At 39.3% G+C, this 20,457-nt stretch overlaps 1 long non-coding RNA gene across 1 annotated transcript; it reads right to left on the bottom strand.

The window, feature by feature from the left end:
* Nucleotides 1-692: 692 nt before the first annotated feature.
* On the bottom strand, nucleotides 693-19,106 carry LOC119087345. The gene is made up of 2 exons (XR_005090752.1): nucleotides 18,977-19,106; nucleotides 693-1,124 (listed from the first exon to the last, which is right to left on the bottom strand). It is a non-coding gene; the product is annotated as an uncharacterized LOC119087345 (long non-coding RNA).
* Between the last annotated feature and the right edge of the window lie 1,351 nt (nucleotides 19,107-20,457).

The following is a 20,457-nucleotide window of genomic DNA, read 5'->3' as shown; positions in this document are numbered from 1 at the left end:
GGGTTATGAGACATGGTATTTCTCAGTACTAGGTTCAGCCTTCACTTGAAATCCTCCTGTTTCAGCTTCCTGGATGCTAGTAGGATAGGTACAACCTACCCTATCCATCCTATCTGACTTAAAGGAAAACAACACAAAACAACCACCTAACCTAACACTTTTCTAAACTGGTGAGCCTTAGGGTGAAGAAACTTTGACTTCATCCCCATATTAGAGTTGCCTTGAAGAAATACCAAAGGGTCCTCTCTGAAATGCAAATACACCCACTCATAAGCACTGTGCTCAGGATGGCAGGAACAGGCCTACAAGCTCGAGCTAAAACCTCCAATCCTATTTCTTAACATCCCAAGTGGAGATTGTCCTCCTATCTCGCCTGAAGACAGCTTCTAAGATTTGTGTTGTGGTGAGTGTGCCACAGTGATAAGAGGAAAGTGTGATATAGAGATACTTGCTAAAGTAGGGAAACAAGTGCTTTAAACTCCTTAGTTAGCAAAATCCACAAGGACTGTATGAAAGGGAGTTGACAATGTCAACTTAAGGAAGTCACAGTGTTACTATTAAAAGACTTGGATCTTAATGGAGTACTAGACTTGTGTTAATGATGCCCTTTTCAAATTTTCAGGATTTGAGACAAGACCTACTCTTAAGACCATGATCTGTTCTCTAAAGGAACAGAACTAACAGACTAAATATATATTAAAGGGGGATTTATTAGAAGAGTTTATAGACTGCAGCCTGGTAGTCTAACACGGTAGTTTCATGAGGAAAGGGCGAGAATAAGTACATGAAGCTGAATGTTTCCGTGGTCCCAATCTGGTGTTGGAGTCCTGGAGAGCTGCTGATTTTCAGTCTACATGGGAATTCCAAAGAAGTTGGAAAGGAATGCCGCCTCAACAGCAGGGGAAGTGTACTGGCCAGTGAGAGTGAGAACAAACGGGCAGAAAGCATGGGCTTTGTCTCTGTCCTCTTGTGGGGCCTGCTACGAGAGGTGCTATCCAGGTTGAAAGTGGGAGAAATCCCTCACAGGTGTGTTCAACCACTTGGCTTCTAGTTCGTTCTAGATGCAGTCGACAAGCAAGATTGACAATCACATTTGAGGCCAGGCTGAGGGACACAGTGAAGCCCTGTTGCAAAGAAACAAAACAGTAACTGCATCAATGGGCAAACAAAAAAGAAGTAAAAGCTCAAGCAGAAACTTCTCAATTAACTAATCTTTCTGAAATAGTTACTGTGTATAAGTAATAGTTAAATTTCATTTTTTCTTGGCTTTTGTAGACTGTTCATTTTTGTGCATATTTTGGGAAATATATTAAAAGACATAAGTACTTATGATGTGTAAGCAAGTACATCTATGTGCAATAGAGGCAGGTGCTCAAAAATTTTTTTCCATTGAGTATCTATTTCCCCTTACCTCACTCACTAACCTATTCCAGTTAACCAAATCCAGTGAAAATATGGTTAAATATTTTTACTCACTTAAATATGGAACAAATTAACAGAGAACATTTGTAGCACACTGAATGGGTACTTAGGAAGTGAAACAAAAAATGTTAAGGACTGTAATTGCCTCTATTTTGTGTAACTTTATCATGAGAGTATTTAAGTACATTTGAGAATTTTGAACAATACATAATTACATGCATACTCACAGAAACTTCTGCTTTCTTTCTTAATTGAAAAAAATATATCTTTAAAAGGACTTGTTGATAATAAAATATACAATAAAGTCAACCATTAAAAATACATTTACATAAATTTAAATAATGAAAATGTTCTTTAATATAAAAAGAAATGATTATAATTTTGTAGGTGAGCAAAAGGGAGAAAATACCTATTAATAACCTCTCAGCACTACTTAGCAGGAATAACTCAAGTAGTTTCTTATTTGGAAAACAGTTATTCTCATTGATAGTGAAATTCCTTATATTTTTAACCATTCTTTTGGCAGTACAAGAGCTTGAACGAAGGGCCTTGAGTGTGTTAGGCAAAGCCTCTACTGTTGAACTGTACATCTGAACCTCCAAAGCTGATTTTTAAAGACAGGGAATAATTTATTGAAAATTCATTAAAGAGAAAGCTTGGGTCTATAGCAAAGGCTTTGTATTTAAAGCATACCCCAGTACTTATATACGAGAGCCTACACTACCCAATAAATCAGTCGATCAGCACTTGTTTCAGTGTCTAAAACACAGTAAGATCCCCTGTGACAGCAGTGCCTTTGTGATGATTTTACTTGGGTATTCTCCTTTAACAGTATCTAGAACTTTCTTAGCAGTCCTTCTCTAGGGTAATAGCATCCTTAGATGCCTCAGAAAATCCATTCCACCCTCTGAAATACTATATCCTCTTGCATCAATGAACAAAGGTACACTTGACACCCATCAGGTCAAACCTGTTATTTAGGTGATGTGGACACCAGCAATGACTTAGGTGTTGATCTGAGGCACAACCTTGGCTAGGTTGCTGCCTGGTCCCACATAGGTAGGCTGGTAATGATGACCACTGTGAAGACACTTTAATGACAACATACAAGCTGGCATATTTAGATGGTGGCAATCAACACTGACATCTTTGAGAGCTATACCACAATAGATATGATTAGGGTTTCTATTGCAATGATGAAACACCATGACCAAAAGCAAGTTGGGAAGGAAAAAGTTTATTTGGCTTACACTTTCATATTTATATTCCATCACTGAAGGAAACTAGGACAGGAACTCAAACAGGGCAGGAACCTGGGGGCAGGAGCTGATGCAGAGGCCATGGAGGGGTGCTGCTTACTGGCTTGCTCTTCACAACTTACTCAGCCTGCTTTCTTGTTGAACCCAATAGCCTGGGGTGGCCCCACCCACAATGAACTGGACCCTCCCACATCAATCAATCATTGATTAAGAAAATGTCCTTCAGGCCTGCCTACAGCCCAATTATTTTTTCAACTGAGGTTCCCTCCTCTCCAATAATGCTAGTTTGTATCAAGTTGATGTAAAATTAGTATCATAACAGGACGGGCAGGGGAGCCATAAATTTCTATTGGTGACATTTCACCACCTGATTGCTGGTTCCATACAGGCTTTGATGACTTCACTACAGCAGCCTGTTCATTCAGGCTTTCTTAGCAGAGCTAACAAGGGCAGAAGTGACCCAGGGCTGAAAAGATGTGAACATGGGCTACAGGGAGATATGAAATTCCATCAAGTCAACATTCAGAGTTCCATCACCCCTAGGGAAGTGGTCAGGCAGTACACAACTTGACCTATCAACCTATTCAAGTTAGCATAGTTCAAGTCAAGGAAATGCTGTTGCCCCTCTGGTAGCCCCAGAAGCATAATGTTCACAAGTGTTTATAAGTGAGCATTTTGTGTATTGTTAAATAAAAGCTGGGCTTAGTGCCTGCTAAACTCAGTCTGAATGAGAGATTAAAAGTTTCATGAAATATTCAAACTTACCTATTAAGATAGACCTGTATGTGTATGAGAGATAGATGGATAGTCAGAGAGATATGTGATAACTAAAATATGAGGAAGGAGTTTTCAGTTACTTATAAGAAAGCCAACTGGTAGACATGCAAAATCACCTCAAATGGCAGCCTAATCACACTCTGAAATTAGATTATGTGGTTCACAGAACACTGTCTGTCATTAGTGAGAATTCATAAGTTTTTAAGATGGGCAGAGACTGGACCATGGTGCTCAAGCATATAAATTCCTGTGTGTGAAAAGAACATGGGTAATCCAAAACCTTTAGCTATAATTAGAATGCCAAAGAACACTAACTTAAATGTATTTAAGGAGGGCCACCATCCATTCAGTTTCTACAAATGCCCATCCTTGATGTTAAGAAAAGACATTAAACAAATGAACAACGCAGTTAGATGGGATTGCAATGTCCTTCTAGCTACCTACAATTAAGACCAAACCATTCCATGCCTCCTTAGGCTGTTTGGCATTAGCAATCACTATGAAGCTAGAATCAGTATGAAGAAACCTTTTCTTGGTGTGCTCACTGTTTTCTGCAAGAATTTATTGCAAATCTTCACAGTGCCCGAACTGCAGAACCTCTCCCTCTCCTTGGTCCTAGCAATGATGTGTGTGTGTGTGTGTGTGTGTGTGTGTGTGTGTGTGTGTGTGTGTGTGTTGGGGGGGAGGGCAGGGGTGGAGAAATGAAGCTTTATTTTATTTCCTATTTTGCTTGCTGCACCCTAATAAGTGGTATTGTGTATAAGATCTTGTCCTTTTTACCATCCAGTTTAAGAAGGAGCCTAGGGTGCAGACTCAGAACCCACATGCCTACTCCTCTATATGCGGCAATCTAGGGCAGAGTTAGGGCCAACTGCCACGGAATGGAAATCAAATGATAGTGGAGGATGTTTAGTTGAAAGCGCCACTATTTGCAATAGATTTGTACTGAGCTGTTCCCGAATCTAAGCAGGAGCAGATACAATCATCTTTGCCTTGGAAATGGGCAGCTGTTCAATGCGGGGAGAGCTGCGGCACCTTCTTGGTGTTTGGAGACCGTGGGACTCGACATTTTCAGGCCTCATTAATCCTCACTTAAGTTCTGTAATTCCGGCAGGCACGGTAGGCCTGTTTAATTACTCAGCACTGTAGAGACGTCGCCAGTTTCTTTTCTAGAGCTAATTTATACATTCTAATATTTAACCCTGCTGCTCTTTGCTTAGAGACCAGCATTCTGTGGAAGACGGGAAAGTGGAACAACTCAGTTATGAAAAGATAAGGACTTCTCAGAGAAACAGCAAGGCATTTCTTGTGGAGCCCAATGGATTTTTACATTTACTTGATATTTGGACATTGTTCCTTAACTATATTAAGAGGTTACACCAAAATGAAGACCTGTTACCTGTGATGAATTGCAGTTACAAACAAGCCAACTTTATCTTATCTTTGGAAACTACAAAAACTGACAATGATACTGAATATATTTTAACAAGATAAATTTTCATATCAAGTATTTGGAAGCAAAGATAGCTGATAATATTTTATATTCTATAAGTCTATCCTGAGCTAAAGATATGCTTCTTCAGTAAGGAGTTAATTTGATCAGACTCAAAGCAGGCCACAGATAAAAGATTAAAATAAAATTTAATCCACCAAAGCAAGAGAACACTGGAACTAAAATATGCATCCCTTATAAGCTGGCAGTTTCCTGAGGCCATTAAGACGATCCCAGTCTAAACTCACAGAGCTTGTCTTCCTTTAACAGAAAGTTGCCTGATTCTTCTGAGAATGATGGCTCCCTCCTAGAGTCCCCCCCTACTTAGGAGGCTGAGGCAGAGAAATGGAGAGTTCAAGGTCAGTCTTAGGTACACAGAGAATTGTAGGTCAACTGGAGTCACGCAAGACTTTGTCTCCACAAAACAAAACAAGAACCCCCCACCCCAAAAAATGGCAGGAAAGAGGAGGTTGGAGATGTATTTGTGTTAGTAGAGTGCCTGCCTAGTATCCACCATGCTCTGACTTTGATCCTAGCACTACACACACTACTATAACCCTAGTACTGGGGGAGGTGGTGGAAGACTGACCATCAGCTCAAGGTCATCCTTAGCCATGTAGCAGTTCAGAAACAACCTTAGTTACACAGTGTGTTCAAGACCTGTCTGAGCTGTAAGAGATCTTGTCTTAAACAAAAAACAAACAAACAAAAACAACAACAAAAAACCCCCAAACAAACAAACAAAAAACTGCTTGCTGAAAGCTCTGCCATTGCAGCCTGTTCTTATGAACAGGGTTCTAATATTTCATCCACACAACCACACAGGTGTATGCACAGCACTGGCATTTTGCCCCTGCTGTGATTTCAGACCTCTTTTTGAGATTGATGACTGTGTTGCACAGGTTGTTCTAATTATGTTATCCACGTCAGCATAATATTGACTTCAACAGAATAGCACCTACTGGCCAGAAGGTGGCAGTGTCAGACCATTTTGGACTAACAAATTACAGACTCCCTCTGATTGCGTGTTAAGACATTCATGCAAGGGGCCATCTGAACGATGGTTTTAAATGATTTATTTTCTAATACAATCTTGATGAAAAATGACCTTTCAGAAAAGAAGTAATAAGTTTGGTCCCATTTGGTTTAAATTGAAATACAAGGTCCGCTATGCAGAATGGTGCAGATTTTTTGAAACTAGCAGATTTATGAGATCTCACTTTTATGAACTCTAAAAATACACATTTAAAAGTAAAAGATTCATAGCTTTGTGCTTGGAATCTCTGAAGATGCTATAGGTGTTCGTTAGAGTCTTGAACATCGTTCTGAGCATGCAAAGTATAAAAGTAGGACAGTCTGGTCGTATCACCTATGCCAAGTGTGTGGAATTATTTAATCTTGGCACTATTTACTAATTTATCATTTATATGTATGTATGTGAGGCCACATGAATTCATGTGTGCCTTGTGTGTGCAGATATATACAGGTGACCACAGGGGCTAGAGCAGTGGTACTTAACCTGTTGGTCGAGACCCATGGGGCAGTCAAAAGAAAAATAGGGGTTGTCTAAAATTATCAGAAAACACAGATATTTACATTAAGATTCATAGCAGCAGCAAAACTACAATTATGAGATAACAACTAAAAAAACAATTTATGGTTGGGGGCACCACAACATGTGGAACTGTATTGAAGAGTCACTGCATGAGGAAGGTTGAGAACCACTGGACTAGAGGATGGCTGATATCCTGGAGTTACATACTTTGTGAGCCACCTGATGTCGGTGCTGAGAACTAGACCTGGATCTACTGCAAAAGCATTCACACTCACACTCAGGAACCTCTCTAGCTTCTAATAATGGCCTCTAGTCCCTGAGAAACTTTACTTCCATTGTCATTGGCAATGATCATGTGGACAGAAAAAAAAGGTAGGAATCGGTGCTTTATCAGTCTGCTTGTCCTCTATGAGCTTTTCAAGAATTTTTTACCATTGCTGTTTTCTAATTATATCAGGAATGGAAAAGTGAAATCAGGCAAACAAGCACAAAAGGAGCTTTTTTTGTGTGTTTATTTTTGTGTTTCATGGTGACATTCTGTTACAACACTAACAGACACTGATGTTTGCTACTTTATCGTTGCTACTAAACCATCCAAGGATTTCTTTTTATTATTGTTGTTGTTTATCTTTTTCCTCTGACAGCAGTACCAAGCACCCAGGACCTTGCATTTGCTAAGCACATGCTCCACTACTGAGCTCCCCCTTCATTCTTACCCCCCCCCATTCTTTCCATTATGTTGCTTGGTTTGTCTTCATTTGAAGTGTGCCTGAGCATTAGTATATACAAAGTGACAAATGACAGTACAGAACCAGGGAGTCTTCTTGTAATACTGCAACTTGCTCAGAACTAATGAAAGAACAGTGAAATGATCAAGGAGATCCCTGGCCACTCAGTTTCATCAAATGTTTTATACATGTGCTTTCTAAGACTGACATATATTCCATAGCAAGGCCTTTTAGTAATGTAGTCATAGGAAATGCTGGTTAGATTTTGTCAACTTGACACACACTATAGTCACCCAAAAAGAAGAACTCTCAACTGAAGAATTGCCTCCATCAGACTGATCTGTAGGCAAGCCTGGGAAGCATTTGATTGATTAATGATTGATGTGGTAGGGCAAGCCCACTGTGTCCAGTGCCACCCCTGGGCAGGTGGTCCTGGGGTATGTAAGGAAGCAGGCTGAGCAAGCCATGGGGAGAAAAATTTAGTAAACAACACTGTTCTACAGCTGCTGCTTCAGATCCTGCCTCCAGGTTTCTGCCTTGAGTTCCTACCCTGACTTCCCTCAGTGATGGACTGTAAACTGCAAGCCAAATCAAACCTTTCCTCCCCAAGACATTTGGGTTGGAATGCTCTGTCCCAGCAACTGAAAAACAGAAAACTGGAACTTAAATATTGGATATTTCTCATGTCTTCTACCTTTTATTGGACTTGCATGATGAAAACATACAGAAGTTGATGTGATCTAACCCTCTCTGGAAAGCATTTGTCAAATGGTCATTCAATTAATATGCCATCTGGAGTTACTAACTGCATAGCTCTGTGAAAAGAAGGGTGGTGATGTCTAGTGGATTTGACAGAAAAAAAGCCCTAAATAAAGTATTAATTCCAGTGGACCTTATATCTGTGGTGTGGTTCATAAATCTTAGTGATGTATGGAGCATATTGAGCATTTTTGGAAGGTGTTATCTGCAGTGAGACAATGCCTTAGATAAGTTAATAGTTCCAACCAAAACATCTACTTACTATGTAACATTTAAGTAGTTTGCAATGAAATCCGCAAGCCAAAATGGTGATGATCAAGAGAATGAAAGAAATTCTGTCCGATCAAAGATAATCATTTCACTTAGTTGGCCTCATGAGAATTACTATTGAACATTAGGCAAGGGGAACCATTCTCCAGTCTGTGTGTGCAATGTATTCAAAATGAAACAAGTCCCCTGAAAATCTTCTCAAAAGAGGAACATAAAAAATGATAACAACCCTCTAAAGTCTGAGGCCCAAGTGAACTTTCTGATTGAGTTAATGCATAAAAGAAAATATGTAATAATTATAAATTGAGTGTTCTGCATCTGAAATAAATCAGTGGTTCTTTGAGTTATTATTACTACACAGTGATGTCTGATATCTTGGTTTATACTGATCTGCTTTGTCCTCTGAAAACCTTTAATACAAGCTGTACTCATATAACATGTTTATTGGCTCAGTCTTTAATATTAATACCGGAACTGTCTAGGCAGCAGGCAGAAATGACACAAGCATCTAGAATTCTAATAACTTATATTACTAGAAATTTCCATGTGACAACACAAATTAACCCATGAAAAATCTAACTAGATGGAAGACTCGGATAGCTTGGTAATACTTAGGCACCTACAACGTTGCCGAGCCAGGCCATTACAGCTCAGGGTCATTGCAATACTTTGGCAGCCATGAGACAAAGCTTGAGACAGAGATCATGGTTGGTTGATATCTCTACCTTGGAAAATAATTGTGTATAATCCTTTGACAGTTTTCTTGATGAGTTAGCAACTGCGTTTCAATCACTGGGTAATTTAGTCTCTCTCTTTTTTTCTATGTAGACAAGAGCACTTTATAAATGTGTTTAAATTTAGCCCTGTCTTGGATGCTACTGCCCTAGACTATGCAAGTGTTTCTTTTGAGTGTACAGTGGCATAAGAAGAGAAGAGAAATGAAAAAATACAATGCTGCTAATGCCCTTTGTTTTCCTTGGCTGGGAAAATACTTCATAGCATGCTGAAAATAAACTATGGGCATCATCTTTCTCTCAGAGAGACAATCCGTGGATGATAAATCTAAATTAAGCTGATTGTATCTCCTAAAATTAAAATAGCAATGACAAATGGCTCATTTTTCATACCTGTATTTACTTAATTGGCTTTTTCTTCTCCTTAGGTAGGCATTAGTTACGTTTCTAATTTCATAAAATAAAAATACCAGTTATTATTATCATGGCTCCCATTTATTTAGTATTTAGTATTCAACCATGTTTGTGTATTTGTTTGCTGACTCAGTAGTAGGTGGAAACTAAGGCCAGGGTCTTGTACATGCTAGGCAGTCTGTCACTGAGCTCTTCCCACAGCATGCAACAATATTAATTATGCATTTATTATGAATAAGTCTTGGGGTCAAGTCTAGTCATACAATGATGAACAAGTCACTTGTAGTCCTCTGATCCTAAAAATAAAATAATCCAGTGATCCTTACAGAAAAGAAAACAAATCTACCATAAGTTGTGGAAGAAAAGGATGTGATATATACACTGGACACAACAAACAGATCTCAGGATGAATCTAGAGTGGGTAGGAACAAACAATCCACAAACACTTTGATTCCTCAATATACTTAGACAAGCACATGCTTGCTATATGTGAGTTAAAACCAAGAACACCAGCCCATTAAACAAGAGACACACATCCTGCTCTTAGGAAAATTATTATCCATTAGTGAAGACATACAACTAATAGATACATAAGTGTGCAATGTTAGGGACAAGAAAATGTCAGCAATCTGGTTGAGAAAGGGGTTGTTGCAAGTAAACAGTAAAGGACAAGATCTTGGGAGGTGATGGGATTGGTAGCCTGAGTGAGCACCAGCGATACTTGTGGAGATCCGAAGAGAAGTTGAGGACAGAGTTGGTGTCAAGGGCCTGCCATCAATTTATGCTTGGCAGGATTCACTGACAGTGGGAAAGCTGAGTGAGGGGCTGATTCAAGGGCCACACTGTTGGAAAGCATGCTAAGGTTCAGGATATGTAACATTTGGAAAACATGTATTTCCCCTGATTGAGATGAAAACAACTTGAGATGATTTTGAGCAAGCAAGTGAAATCTGGTTTTAATTTTAAATGTTGGTGTGGACTGAAAAGTCAAATGCAGAGGGCTAGGATGAAAGCAAGGAATAGGGTTAGCTATGCAGGCCTTGATGGGGTATTGGGATCATGTGGAAATGTTGGAGGGTGCAAGAGGTGCTCATATTTAAGGTCCATTTCAAATACATTGCTGGTGGAATCTTGGTGAATTCATTATGGCTCCCGAACAACAACAACAACAAAAAGACAGCCACAATGTACATAATTTTGGGGTGAGTCTCTGGGTAAAATTAGTTTATTTTATCAATTTGAGAAGTCGATTTTGGGAGTATTGAGAATGAAGGGTAGGAGGAATGCCTAGAATTGCTCCTTGAAATCACCAAGACTTCAGAGGTGATGGCTTTGGTTGAACTCAGTGGATGAGCGAGAATTAGCTGAGCCAGTGTGAAGAAATGAGGGAATCAGTTTTTACTTTACCCAGCTACTCAGAACAGCTGTAGCATTTAACTCAGATCTAAGTGACTCTGGCATCTACGTCTTCCTACTGTTCAACTGCATGTTTCTACTGACCAAAGTCGGGATGAGAAGCATTGCATGTTGCCCTTGGGACCCTTTAGAACTTTTTGATTTTAAACAAAGTAGGGCAATAAGAGTAGCACTCAAGTTCATAAACAAAGGTATCACGGGTGACATCACCTGCTACTATAAAGTTGTTTCAGACTGACCTGTAGAGGGAATAGCTCTTCTGCTACACCACTCCACCACTGTGATGTTTGTAATAAATGGCCACATTTGATTATGTTCAAATATGCATGCACATCTTAGTGTACAAATGCATGTGTCTAACAACTAATGTTCTGTGTCTTAGTATGATCTACTTCAGGTCATTTCTATCTTAACACCATTGATTAATTGTCTGGAAATGAAATAAAAGTCCTGGGTCCAGTGGGTGTAATCTAATCTTGAATTGTTTGTACCACCTTTTGTTAAATTTGATAATCTACAGTGTTCAAGCAATTCTAAAAAAGCAAATTAAATACATATGTATGTATACACTTTTATGAGTTCTTCTAGTTTATATTTATCTATTCCTCACATGTTTCAGAACACTTAATACTGACTACTTTGTAGAAGAAACATGATGAATCTGATATATCTTCTATGTTCTAGACACATACAGTTAGAAAGATATTCCACATGCAAGTTCACACACACCCATGGCTTTGTTTGTTTGCACACCTTTGCTCTCTTCTGTAACTGCAGACTGGACATTTGCTCTTATCTGGGCTGGAGTGTTTTTCTCCTGGATGTGCCTGTCCAATTCAATTTTATAAACTTAGGTTCTGACTACACAGTGTGCTATATAGATTTCTTTTTATAGAAGTTGCTATCTTATGCTATTTCTAAATGTTCTTTTCTTAATTTTTCTATATTGGGAGTACTGTGGGAACAAAGAATTTTTATTTAACTCTGTGTACTCAGGGACTTGCAATTCTGTTAACATGTAGTGTTTATGTAAGGGGTGTTTGTTGAGTGACCAAATGAATTCAGTGTTGAAATATGCTACATACCAAGGGAGGGGGAACTTTCATCATTAAATTTTCCTCAGTTAAGGAAATTAGGATAATATGTTGAGAAACAGCATTGAACAGCCATATGACCAAGACTTTTAAACGGTTGTAGATTTGATACCAATTCTGCTTCTAACTTAAAATTCAGATTCATACAAGGTTAACATAAGAGATTGCTGTTTCTTTCGTTAATCATATATTGGTTTATAAGGGTGAGTGTCCAGCCTGCAGTTACAGAAGAAAACATAAATGTATAAACAGTTGAAGCCAGGGGTGTGTATGAACTTCCATGTGGAATATCTTTTGAATTGTCTGTCTAGAACATAGCAGATGTATCTGATTCATCATGTTTCTTCTGCAAAGCAGTGAATAGTAGGTATGCTGAAGCATGCCAGGAATAGATGAACAAACAAAAAGAGAAATAACAAGCAATGTTCCAATTTAGGTCCTACACAATCTAGTTCTCATACAGTTCCAGTAACTTTAACACTAAGAGAGTCAGAAAAGGCCCGAGGAAGATTAAAAGAAACATATTCTCTAGGAATACGCAGAAAATAATTCTGTTGATAATCAGAAAGCCTAAATCAAAATGTCAGAAAATAAAGTTCAGAGAGTTTGGTGATTAGTGTTGGAGTCAAACCAGGAGGTAGACACTGCAGAAAACAGGTGTGTTGACTGACTTCTTTTTCACAAGGGAGATATTAAAATAGCCACTAAAGCTGAATGATTTCCTCAACACAGATGGAGGGAAAGAAGGTGTGCAAACTACTTTCTGTAATCTAGAAATGTATGGAATGCTGGGAAACTGAAAAAAGTTCATTAGCTGGAAGTGCAGAGATTTAGAGATTGTTAATACTTCTCTAGGGTTGAATAGAGTTCTAGAAATGACAAGCCATAGTTTGTGTGCAATACAGAGAGGCTGAGAGTTTACACAGTTGATGTAATTCGCTTTGTAAATACTATATGCGACAATATAAAGAAATGCCTCAGTAGCTAGAGGGGACTCCTTTTGCTTTTCTAGCATGGAAGCTTTCCTGGCATCTTGCCCAATTAATCTTGGTGGAGTGAATGAATAAAAACACAATTGATCAATGGCTAGGTTAAGGGAATTCTGGACCTGAGAAAAGAGCTGGAATATTTCAGAAATTCAAGTGAGAAAAGATGAACAAATGTGAAGAGATAAAGTCAAGTTTGGAAAATAAATTAGGTACGACATCAATAGACTTTGATGATCTTTTGAATGGGAATGGCAATGGCGAAGAAAGACTCTGATAGTTTTACAGTTTCCACACTTCCTTTGTGAACACGGTAAGAAGAAACACAGTGTAAGGACAGGGGAAGAAGATGCATTTACAAGGCATACATTTGAGTGTGTGCAGTCCTAAGACCTAAATAAGCATGGGCCAGTAGAAAGTAAGCACCGAGAGACATTTAGTCAGATCTGCCACTTTAGGAGGCCATAGCGTGGTTAGAAGTGTAAGCTGTAGCAATGGCCCCACTCCGTTCTAAAACCCCCTGGTTTGTCTGTTTTATCTCCTCCTATCCTTCTGTTCCCTGTTAGCATTACAATCATTTACTGAGTGCTTGCCTGTGGTATGTGCTCCTGAGTCTTTTATCTACTTAGTAGCATGTTCTTCACTATTATGCAACGAGGCAGGGGATTCTTCCCATAAGAGAGAAAAGTGGACTGAGGGCAGGTGGGGATGGGAACATGAGAGATCAGGTTGGGGGGAGATGGAGGAGGAGTGTACTGAAAGAGACTGCTGGAAGGGGTTGGCATTTGGGGGTCAGGTAAAAATCTGGTGCAAGAGAATCTCCCAGAAATCTATAAGGATGACTCCAGCTAAGACTCCTAGCAATAGCAGATACATAGCCTGAACTGGCCATCTCCTGTGACCAGATTGGTGCCCAGACCAATTGTCACCAGAGAAGCTTCATCCAACAACTGATGGAAACAGATGCAGACCCACAGCCAAACATTAGGTAGAATTTGAGGAATCCTGCAGAAGAGGAGGAGAAAGGTTTGTAGGGGCCAGAGGGGTCAAGGACACCACAAGAAAACTGACAGAATCAACTAACTTGGGCTCATAGGGGCTCACAGAGACTGAACTGACAAGGAACCTGCATGGGACTGACCTAGGCACTTGGCATATATGTTACAGTTGTGTGGCTGGTGGCAACAGGGGCTGTCTCTGACTCTTTTAAAGGCTATTGGGACCCTACCCCTCCTGCTGGGTTGCCTTGCCCACGTTTAATACTTGGGGAGGTGCTTACTCTTACTGCAACTTGGTATGCCATGTTTTGTTGATACTCATGGGAGACCTGCCCCTTTCTGAACAGAAATAGAGGAGGAGTGGATTGGGAGGTGGGAACAGAGGGTGGATTGGGGTGGAAGAAGGACTGGAGGGGAGGAGGGAGGGGAAACTGCAGCTGGGATGTAAAATGAATAAGTAAATACATTTATTAAGGAAGAGAGAGAGAAGTAACATATTTGTACAGTTGATAACTAACAACACATCACAGGCTCTTATCTAGAAATGACAGCAGAGTTGGGATTGGAATACAAGGCTTATTTGATCCATTAACCATGCTCTTTTTAAAAAATAAATTTGTTTATTTATTTTTATAACCCAGCAACAGTATCTCCTCCCTCCTCTCCTCTCAGACCCTGCCCCCCATCCCCCCTCTGTTCCCACCCCCAAATCTACTCCTCCTCTGTTTCTGTTTAGGAAAGGGCAGGTCTCCCATGAGTATCAACAAACATGGCATGCTCTTTTATTAGGTTCATTGTCTGGGTCTCAAGACCCTTCCTTCAACCAAGACAACACTTGACTTATCATATCTTAAAGTATCTGGTGTCTGTATTTGTCCCCTTTACTAGAACAGGAATTGTTTTTTTGTTTTTTTTTTCTTGTTCTGTTTGTTTTCAGTAAAATTTTGTAATTAAAATGATTTTGTAAGCAAATACTCAGGGCTTGACAGAGAACTGGAACTTGCCAGGTGACTTAGGGTTAAAGCACAGAAAATGGAGATGAGAAAGGAAAAGGAGCTTTGTGCAAGATTAGCTGGTAATATTCTGTAGTTTGCCACTCGATGCTCATTTTCCCCTCTTTTTTCTTCTTTCTATTTTTTTTGTTCATCTATGAGCCTTCTGTGATTTTTCAAGATCCTTGGATCCTCTCCTTTTTTTCCTACTAGTTGCAGAACATTTCCACTAAAACTTAACATCGCAGACAGCATATGTACATAAGTGGAGTTTTTGCTTGAAGTGTAGCGCTCTCTGAACTCTACTCACTGCTTTCTCTGTCTCACTGTCTCAAAGCATTCCCTGAGTTTGAAAAAGTAGGCTTCTTGATCTTGCCTTCCATTTACAGTTGCTGTTCCTGCTTTGAACAAACCACATGTTTCAGTAACAGCTAGTGAACTATTGGCATTTCATTCCTTCTGGAAAACCTGTTTCTAAATATGCTCCCCATCTCTTTGAAGTAGCTATATTGCACCCCCCTTTGCTTTTCACCTAAGTGTTTTCCACGAATCTTCTAAAATTCAGTTTAAAATTTGCCATCTCCCTGGAGTAGTCACTTATAATTCTAGTTTCCCAGATCATAGACTGTTACTCTTTTCTAGAAAACCTTGCCTGTTTGTGCTTGTGCCTGTATGTGTGTGTGTGTGTGTGTGTGTGTGTGTGTGTGTGTGTGTGTGTTGGCAGCTGTTAAATTATCCACATTACTTTTTGTCTTCAACTTTAACAACTTATAATCATACAAAGTTTCTTTCCTATACATGTAAAAATATCCCACAAACACATATGAAAAACTCAGTGTATTTTTTAACTGGAAGAATGAACAGTTTTTTTAAATAAATTGATTGTATTTTATTCATAACTTTAACATTCTGTCATAATCTGTAACTTTTAGCATTTTATTATGCGTTTTTGCTTTCTAGGATATTCTTAATAGCAAAAGCTTCATATTTCTTCTTCATCTCCTCCTTTCATCATAGTCTAATAATAATAATTATGCTCTTGGGAACATTAGAGCTGATTGTGAATCTTCGTGATGAACGCTGTAGTTCTACAAAACTCAGAGTTCTGCAAAATCTACTTCCAAAGAGAATCACAAAGTAAATATAAAAGTTTGCCAAATGAGAATAAGTATGACTGGATTCAGTTCATAATTGAAATATTCTCTTCCAAATTAAAAACTCCACTGATGTGTATGCCACATACCTATGGTGATATTTTATTTGTACTGAAATGTGATTTTATTTGTATGTTAATAAATAAAGTTGCCCGGGGGTCAGATCTATAAGCAAGCCATAGCGAAAGCTGGGCAGCGGTGGTGCATGCCTTTAATCCCAGCACTTGGTAGGCAGAGCTAGGTAGATCTCTGTGTGTTCAAGGGTACATCCAGCATTGGAGACACACACCTTTAATCTCAATACCAACCATAGAAGACCTGGAGGTCTGTACAGACAGGCAGTAACTAGGAAGTCATGTGGTTGGGTTTACAATCAATGAGAAGGCAGAACAGAAACTCTATAAAAAAAAGACAGACACAGGAAGTAGGTCTCTTTCGGAGAGGTACAGCAACAGTGAAGGTTAGCTATTGCTCTGACCTCTTGGCTTTCATCTCTGTATTGGCTCTGTGTTTCTTATTTAATAAGACCGTTGGTTACATCTACACATACCAAAGAAACAAAAGCTGTACATAGTCAAAGTATAAAATTTGAGGAGTTTGGAACCTACCCAACTCCTGTGTTCCTTGCCAAAACTGTGTGTGTGTGTGTGTGTGTGTGTGTGTGTGTGTGTGTGTGTGTATGTCTCCATGAACCTATCATCTAACTGTGAAGAGACATGGTAAAACAGCCTTGGTGCTACATATTTCTAGATGCCTCGGATAGACAAAGCCAATTGTTTTCTTTGAGATGGCAGTTTCTGAGCACTGTGGAACTGTTCTTATATTTATATGTCATTGCTTTATTATATAAGTGGAACTTGAGGCACTGTTCCTTCTTTTCTTCTATATGATGGTATTTCAGGATGTCCCACAGCTTGTCTGATTATTTCTGTCTCTCAGCCTAGTTCTGGAGTACCAGGGCCAAGTACTCACATTTTCATCTCCCATTCTCCTTTCCCCCAACGTACCTCGGCAGTCCTGGTATGAGATAGTGAGTTCATGTGGGAAAGGTGTCTGATTTTGCTGTTTCACTGTCTCTGTTCTTTGGCATCTTCTATCCCTATGTGGGTGCTAGCCTATTCAGAGTCAAAGGAAAGAGTGATTGGAGTATGATTCTTTCTCCTTATTTTTTTTCCTCAACTTACATTGAGTTCTCTGGCAATCATGTGCACTACATTCTCTGCAAAAACAGCTCATTTATGATGAGGGTCAATCTCCATTTCACTATTAACTGCCTTCTTCTGAAGGGACAATCAAAATAGCACTAAATGTTGTATTTTTCCCTACTATTAGGTTCTGCCTACTTTGTTTCTAAGGGAAATTTTCAGTCACTGGCCCTCTTCTCTGCCCTCTCTCCCCCAAGCAGCTTACTTTTCAACGCAGGCTCTTTCAGCCTAGCTCTTTTGTTCTTACTTCTTATGAGACTATCCATGACTCATTTGAGGTGGCAGGAGGAAAAGCTAGGTCATCTTATCTGATGGCCATCTCCTTAATGAAAATTCTCTCGATGAATCTTTAGACTTTTCTTGTTCTGAGTGAGGAAGAAGTCAGGAAGATGGAGCACATTAGCAACTCCTTGGTAAGTCATTGGAAGTCTGTTTAGATCTATCCTCAAATAGTGTAGGAGCAGCCACTCCTGGTCTTCAGAGCTAATGATTTTGGTAAAATTTCAAGACAGTAGGAAAGCCCTAATGCAAATCTTATGTAATTATTCCTTTATTTTTCTGAGTTTCTTTAGCCCATAGCACAGTTCCAAATACATCAGACCCAATGTAAAAATGAGAGAGCATTTAGTCAAATAAATAGCACATTCCAGGCAAAAGAAAATATTTTCGTCTCAACATAATTAAAATTTTATTGTAAGACAATGGAGCTTTTGTTTACTTAAGCAATTAATCCAGATAAGCCTTTTCCTAGCCATCATAATTTGTATTCATTGTAAAACATTTCCTTGGGATTATTGTGTGTAACATAATGGCATCATGAGATCTCAAGGCACCATTTCTTTTCTTTTTATTTGACTGGGAACCTGAAGATTTTCCACATAGATCTATTTCCACTTTTCCATGTACAGTGTAAAAAGAAATAGTCTGCCATAAAGTAGGATAGATAGACTCTTTGGAGATAAAATAAATGACTCAGAATCTCTCATTCATGTGAACCTAAAAGTCTAGGATCTGGAAAGTATTAATCTGGGCCCTGAATAGATCAAATGGCAAAGTGAAAATATTTATAATAATAATAGAATTTTCTAAGAATAGTAGTGTGTGGATATGATGCAGATACAGATTATAGGTATGCATACACACACACACACACACAAACCAACTTATATACAGCGGGAGATGTCTATTCCCTACAGAAATGACAAGTGTGATTAGAAGGTAGGCAAAGCTTTTGTGGTTCCCTAGGTTTAAATGAATTATTTATGAACCTATTTGCACATTATTACTATTTATTATTTTTACTTAGCAACATATATATTAAGAAATTCAAAGCTAATTTGTGCCTATGAGTCAACAAATTCACCATGGAATACTGTCTATAAAGGTTATTTGACCATATCAATAGCTTATTTTCATGAAAATATTTTACAAGTATAGTGACTAGGTCACTAACAGAAAGAAATCTTTTCAATTTTATTATCATTTAGGGTAAATAATTTTCTTAAATCATGTTTTCTTTTCTATCCTATTATAGTATTTGCAGTTAAAGTCATAATTGTGTTTGTGAGCAAATAGCAGATCTCACTTGTTAATAATGAGAACAGAAGATAGAAATTAGTCAGACAATTTAGGGATAGGGGCCTTGATTTGTGTGTTTGGTCAGAATCCAGAAACGTTTTAGGTTAACCCTATGTCTCTTAGATGCTCTAGAAATTCCCCACCTGTAATTGAAGGGCAGGCAGAAGTTGATGTCTATAATCTTAGGTGGGTGCCTGGGGGTCCTCCTCTTCTTCCTCTGAGATAAATGAATAGTCTGTCACCACTACCACAGATCTGGCATCAGCATCTTCTTTTGGCTTACTTTGTTGCCCTGACTACAGGCCCAAGGTGTTCTAGAATATCTCAATAATTGCTACTCCAAGATGGCTGCTGTTCATGTCAGGCCGGGAGGAAATTGCTTCACTACAACAGATTTTTCCAGAGCAGGATATGATGAATGACTGTAATAGAGCAGACTAAAAATCACAGAGAGAAAATAAAAATGAATTAATAAAAGGAACTACAACTTTCCAGTAAGAAACAGCCTTTCTTTGTTGTTCTTTGCTATGACAACTAAAACCTATAGATTATACTTTCTTCTCTACTGCCTAATTTGTGACAACTTTTGCCTTGTCCTTCATGCTCTGAATCCCAGAGAGAGCCTGTGTTACAGTTCTGAAGGAAAAGGTATCCTGGTAGTCAGAAGCCCAGGAATACCTATAGCTCCGAAGGGAAAGTTATCCCAGTAGAAGTGTTATAGCTCTGTGCCTGTGGCAGCCGGTTTGTCCAGCACAGTGTTACAGTCCTTGCTCCGGGAAAGATTTCCTTAATGCAAGCATAACACCTTTATTCCAGAGGAGGAGAGTTTGCCCAGCAACGCTGTTACAGCTCTGTTTAGCTTCCTGGGAGTGTACCAGTTCTGCTCCAGCAAGGGAAAGTTTCCCCAGTCAAAGTGTTACAGTTCTGCTCTGCTCTAGCAAAGTTGTCTGCTAAGGAAAAGTTTCCCAGTGGAAGTGTAGCGGTTTTGCTCTGCTCCAGGGAAAACGCTGCTCTGCTTTGGTAAAAATTGTTACAGCTCTGCTCTGCTTTGCTTTGGTGAAAGAAAGTTGTTACAACAAACCTCACTCAAGAGATTTATTGGGAAGGAGGAATCCAGAAGAGTGGCTGCCTCTGCCAGGGTGGAAAAAGGCAGCCCCAAACTGAAGTACAGGGCTTATACAGGGCTTCTTAGGGGCAGAGCTTCCCAGTGTGAAGATTTTCAGGGACAAGCTCAGAGATAGGTTGAACTTTTGTGCTCAGAGATTGGTTGGATTTTCTGCTCAGGGATTGGTTGGTTTTCATGCTTAGGGATTGGTTAGATTTCAAGGCCTGAGTTGGTTAGGAGCAGGGTGTGCTTCCTTGGTTGTGGTCTCAGGATCACGGTGTTTTTTCACTGGCCCTTTTGGCCCTACAGAGACACTTGTGGTAGCCCCTCCTCTCTTTGCCTAATTTCCACATGTGATACCAGTGTGTTATCAGGGAGAAAGGGGTGTGGCCTGAAGATGATTTTGAAAAGTGATAGTAAGAAAAGGAAAAGACAGATCAAGTCTCTGCCCAGCAAACTATTCACAGATAGTTCCAGAGCACAACTATCTTCTGTAGGTGTAGACCCCTCCAGCAGTCA

This window comes from Peromyscus leucopus, chromosome 2, assembly GCF_004664715.2.
Source record: "Peromyscus leucopus breed LL Stock chromosome 2, UCI_PerLeu_2.1, whole genome shotgun sequence".
NCBI classification, from domain to species: domain Eukaryota; kingdom Metazoa; phylum Chordata; class Mammalia; order Rodentia; family Cricetidae; genus Peromyscus; species Peromyscus leucopus.
This window is presented reverse-complemented; position numbering and strand designations above follow the sequence as displayed.